We start from the raw sequence: 6,013 nt of genomic DNA, 5'->3' as shown, positions 1-6,013 counted from the left end.
GGTGAGAGTGAATTCCGCACTGATTTGTCGGACTGATGACTCCCAACAAATCAGATGAGCGGTGGGCGGAGACTGCTTTAGGCCACAGAGTGGTGAGTTCTGACAGGCTGCATCAGAGCCAAATAGCGCGTTTCAAAATTAAGTTATTTTATCGGCGAATCGGTTTTGAAAATGACCGATACCGATAATCATAAAATTGCTTAATATCGGCGCCGATAATCGGCCAGGCCGATAATCGGTCGACCCCTAATCAGCTCTGAGTCTCACTCGCTTCTTGCTTCGGTATCCCATGTTGAATTGCATCATATCGCCGGGAAGATAATCCTCCGTTGAAAATTGATCGCTAAGTTACACACCACCACGTTTTTTGAAGGAGATGCATTAGTGAAGTCCCGTCTCTTCACCTGCACAAACGCACCCAGGTCCGGAAGATACCGTCCTTTTTCTTGTTAGGAAACCTGTGGACTCGATGTCCTGACAGGCTGGAGTTTGTGCAACCTCCACAAACACAATAATTTACACCATGACGACGATAAATTGAAATAAAAATAACTACCAAAAACACACTGACTCACGCCCACTCAAAGCAGAGCGTGTCACACGACTCCCTCTCGTGACGTAATATGACGCGATGTAAGAAAAAAAGCGTTTTTGAGAACTGTCAAGGAAACCGTCACTTTTTCTTCTAAATTTGTGCCCTCACGTCTTGTAAAACATTTTCAAATCCTGCATTAATGGTTCATATGGTATTTTCATACAAGGTTATATATTAATTCGAAAAAATTTTTTACCTGCAATATGCACTTTAAAACACATGCTGCAAGAAAGAAAGTGAATGGAGACTAGGAATGTCATGCTCTAAAAAGTCTATTTGACGTTCAAGCTACAATCCAGCTGTTCCTGAAGTCTTTGTAAGAAACAGAATTTGCTTAAAGGCATCATATGACCCCTTTAAAGTCTTTTGCCTCTGTTGCAGATCTTAAATTTACTTCCATTTTCAGATGTATTCAAATGTACTTCATGAAGACACACTGCACCATGGGTTCCCTCAATTATTCTGAACAGCTCTTGTTTTCATGTCACTCGACCTTTTGTGACACAGCTAATTTGAATATGTAAGTTTGAATGAGGTTTAACAGCATTTTTACAGCAGAGAGAAGGATTTTCAGAGAATACAGATTTTGTCTGCCCCTCACACTTCAGGTATTTAGCACTAAAGTCATATCTCCCTTTGTCAAATTGACAATGATATGAGAGTGAGTAAATTATGTATTTTTTTAGGGTGAACTATTACTCTAAGTAGGGCTGCACAATTAAAGCTGCAGTCCATAAGTTTTGCCTCTCTGTTTGAAACCTGCAATTGCAGTTATTTGCGAAATTATCTTCTTTGCGTGAGTTGTGCACCGGCACGGCTCCAGCACGGATGAATCTAATATTTTGAGGAGTATGTGTGGCAGTCAGTCACTGCACCGGTGTGGATACTGTATTTCGGAATCACAGATTATAGCCTACGTCTTGGAATTTATGACCCAAATAAGAATTTTCATGGATATTGTCATCTGAACTATTAACAAGTCTGCCACTTTTGTTCTGACCAACTGAGGAAAAAAAGCATTAGGCCTACAATAAATCACGCTACCAATGGCTATTAAATCTAACAATCGGTTAGCTCATATCACATCAAACCGTGCACATTTTTATTTATTATTATGGTTATACTTTGTTCACAAATTGTTAATGTTAACAATATCAGCATTGCGTGACTACGTGTATGTAGTGTGTATTAGCGTGTAGGCTTCAATTTCTGTAATCAGATGCACATTTAAAACTGGAATATAATTTAATTTCAGTCACATGTGTTTCATAAACACAATCCTTTCTGGATTAGAATCCGCCATCAAAATGATAAGTTTAAAGGGGTGGTTCACTGGTTTTTTCAAGGCTTGATTGTGTTTATGGGGTGCAGTCTAACATGTGTTAATGCTTCATATTTTTAAAAACGCATTATTTTTCACATAATTTACCTTTATTCCAAACCGCTCTGTCCCTTCTCAGAGAAACGGGCTGATCATTTCCTTCTTAAATTATTCTTCCTTCGAACTGGTTCTCTTTAAAATACAAATCTTGTGTAATCCTACGTAAGCTATCTGTAATCAGATGCACATTTAAAACTGGAATATAATTTAATTTCAGTCACATGTGTTTCATAAACACAATCCTTTCTGGATTAGAATCCGCCATCAAAATGATAAGTTTAAAGGGGTGGTTCACTGGTTTTTCTGTGCAAGCATGGCTTTTAATGGTAGGCCTATGTTTTTTGTTTGTCGTTGTCTCTTTAAGATACGCTGTTATTTGTAAATGCTACTGCTTATGTTAGCTTTTAATATACAGTTTTATCCTGATTAAAGCTTTAATACAGTATGGCAACTGCACGTGCGTCCATGCTTAACGCTTTTCATAGCTATGTGAAAATAAGTGTATAAATGGAACAGAGCTGAGCTGATGATCTGAATGAGAGAGAGAGAGGCTTCAGCTCTGCATCTCTCATGGCTTCACCCCCTTTGCAGCCTTTTCCCGAGGGCGGGGTGTATCTGGGTTTGTGATGTCACGAACCCGGGAAGTAGCTCGTTGTAGACCCTACCAGCCGTTTTTGTAGGCATTAAACTGCCAGAATTTTAAAAGACGATATCTCCGTTTGCATTGAACTTTCAGCTTCGTAACTTTGCAGATATTGTTTATGCTCAAACAGCAACATTAGACACTAACTAACATTAAAAAAGTGAAATCGCAATGAACCACACCTTTAATTATTCCAGCTACTGTCAGAAAAGGCTATAAACGATCCGCCACCTGCAGCATCCTTGCATGCAATATAGCCTACTAGCCGGGACAAATTCTTTATGTTTAGACACGTGACATTATGACGCAGCAGCATGCTCCAATTTCCCGCGAATTCCCATCAGTACCACTCAAATTACAAAACATTATTATAAGCTAACCGTGAATCAGGCTAAGGTAAGGAGATAGTTTTGAACACTGGCTGGTTATGTACTTGCTCAAAAATTGATTTTGGATAATTTTTAATTAAAAAAAGTTATGGACTGTATGCAGCTTTAACCGAAATAAAAGCAAAAATCACAAAACAGCTTAATGTGATTATTACATCGCAAAAGCTATGATTTAATTTAACAAACACTGCGTGTTTATATTCATTTATATTGTGTTCCAGTGTTTTTCAGTGTCTTGAAGCGACTCGATTTGCAGTAAATGCTGGTTTTGCACCAAAATTAAAGCTTGATATTCTAACATTTGAAAATGAAGAAATTAAGAAAGTTATAAGTACTATTGTGAGTTGTACTGTAAAATAAAATAAATGTTTTTCTTAAATGTTCAATTTTTTTATTTCACAGTGGATTATTACAATCATAATATTTCTTATCTTGCTTATAGTTTCATTTATCAGTAATAATAATCATAATATGAGTATTATTATTATTTATTATTATTATATAATCATATTTAAGCAATCACAACATTTAGCCAAACTGTGCAGACTACAAACAAGCACAGCAAACCAAAATCATAATCTTTATCTGAGGGAAAAAAAAAAAAAAACATCTTAATTTTTTTCCCCCCAAATCATGCACCTCTAAGTTTGTTCCTAAACATTTTCTCTAAACCATGTACGTAAGGACTAAACTATGCCATGTTACAGACTGAACAACTTATATGATTAACTTTTGGCCAGATTCTGTTTGAACATGAGCCTTGTGAGACAAAGAATAAAAAAAGAGAGAGATGGACAGCTAAAATGAGAACGACAGAGACAGCATATCTTTCGGAGCCTGAGGAATGTTGGTCTGTCATTAAGTGAGTGAGTGTGTGTGTGTGTGACGTGTCCTGTAATAAAGTCCCTAAAAACAAGCAGCTGCAGTGCAGAATATAGGCATGCAAACACAGTTTTCAATTAAAGTGCCAGAGACAAGGCTGAGAGTTCAAATAGATCATCTAGCAAGCCAGACATAACATGTTACACACAGTTAATAAAAGAGAGAGAGAGATACACAAATATATTCTAGGTTAAATAAAGTGTATCAATACACCTGAACCGGAACTGAGATAAGAAAATATTATTTCCCTCTCGTAACCTCAGCGATTTCATGGCCACAGTCATGAAAACAATCCTTCCTTACAGAAAGTACTGTGGTGGTAAGTAACATGGTACAGAGATACCAGGTTTCTGAATATTACAACTCTATTTACATGGCACTTCAAGGAATAGCATGTACCAAAAAGCATAGCATAACTATGGTGGAAGTCCAAAAACAATGGCATTACTATGATATCATGTCCAAAACACAAAGGTAATGCCATTATCTGTACGCTGTCAAATCAATCAAGCAGTGCTGGGAGGCAAAAGCATGAATCAAACCAACTCATGTTCTCCAGACACCTGAAGCAGGTTTATTTCTGAATTCAGGAAGCCACATATCATCTGACTTAATAATTCAGAGACAATTCTCGTATATGGCTCCAATATATTGTCAAACACAAACTAGATATTTTATAAAACAGCTCACAATTCAACTATTATGACCCCTAAAATGATTAAACGCCCCTGTAGGATATTAAAATGAATCAAAAGCTTGAGTAAGAAGAAAAATCCTGCAGGAATTTCATCTTATCCAGAAAGATCTTATTCTAAAATGAGTCATGTACACATTCCTTTACACATTGGCTTAAAACGGAGCTGTGTTCCCAACTAGGTAAAATGGTCATGAGCAGTCACAAAAGGTTTCTAAATATACAGGTTTCTGTATATATTAGGTAACAACAAAATTCAAATCAACTGTCAAAATATCTTGAAGGGATGCTGATTGTCTGACATAAGCTAATTTAGAACAAATTTCTATGGAATCTTACTGGATAAACAAAAAAAATCTTACTGGGTTATATTTAAATTTTAAACAACAAACTGAAAAAATTAAAGAAAAAAAATAGTATTATTAGTGTACTAGTAGGATCTTATTTGATTCTTAGAAGTGACCCCATTACTAGGATAATAATGTCATTGTCATTCCTTTAAGATGTTTTGATAACTAACGTGATGTTCTTATACACAGTGATTGAATGTGTAAATTACGTGGGGTTGAAGTAGAGGGATTTGTTCCACTTACTAGTTCTGGATAGTTGGTTATTCCAGTCACCAAGTCGTAAAATTAAATCCAGTGGGAGTTTCAGAAGAAAACTGGTTTATTTTAAATCCGGTTCCTGTGTTCTTTTCCCTGATGAAACAGCGGCTCGTGTTTCCCCACCTGCTGGATCACACGACGACCAACAGCAGGAAAAGTTGGGTGGAAGTTTTTCCGTTCACTGGGATTCGCACGCACAAAACCCAAATACAACAAACGCGTCAAAAACGAGCAGAAAGTTCATTCTTAGTTTTTCTTCCCTGCGCTGAAAAGTTGTTTGTCACACACTCACATACATAAACGTGATCCGCATGCGTCCATTTAACTTGTGGCTATCCCAAATCGCCGCACTTCAAACAGAAAAAGCTTTCAAATCAGGAGAGGCGTTCTCGTCAAACAAAACCAACACTATTGTGAATGATAACAAAGATATTTTACACTCCTCAGAACACTGACAGATCTTACTGAATGAAGACGGCCGAATTAAACAGTCGCCGGTAACTTAGGTGAAAGTTTTGAGCCCTGCCGTCACTCTTCCCAAAGACCAGAGCATGACGTGAGCAGACTTACAGAGCAGTTAAAAGTCCTGTTCGTCCGCTACAGCGTTCTTTCTTTCTTTCTTCCTTTCCAAATAAATAAATAAATAAATATTTTGCTCATGATGATTTTATTAACAAAATAGTTACTATAGTAAAACAGTTAAAAAGATCGTTTAATTTATTTCGTAATTTGGGTGAAAAGGCCTCACGTATACACTGAAATGTATTTGAATTTTTACTGAATTTCAGCGTATTTAATAATAATAATAATAATAATAATGA

The 6,013-nt window shown here is 36.6% G+C and overlaps 1 protein-coding gene across 3 annotated transcripts in view; it reads right to left on the bottom strand.

Annotated features, from left to right (window-relative positions):
- kif1ca (kinesin family member 1C, a) overlaps positions 1-5,724 on the bottom strand; it is a 67,662-nt gene extending 61,938 nt beyond the window's left edge. For all 3 annotated transcript variants that reach the window (XR_001640049.1, XM_016552274.1, XM_016552275.1), the window contains exon 1: positions 5,178-5,724. The gene's annotated coding sequence lies outside the window, so the exon portion shown is untranslated. The remainder of the gene's footprint in view (positions 1-5,177) is intronic.
- Positions 5,725-6,013: the final 289 nt, after the last annotated feature.

The sequence above is a fragment of the Sinocyclocheilus rhinocerous genome, unplaced genomic scaffold (genome assembly GCF_001515625.1).
Source record: "Sinocyclocheilus rhinocerous isolate Xijiao unplaced genomic scaffold, SAMN03320098_v1.1 scaffold285, whole genome shotgun sequence".
In the NCBI taxonomy this organism is placed as follows: Eukaryota; Metazoa; Chordata; class Actinopteri; order Cypriniformes; family Cyprinidae; genus Sinocyclocheilus; species Sinocyclocheilus rhinocerous.
This window is presented reverse-complemented; position numbering and strand designations above follow the sequence as displayed.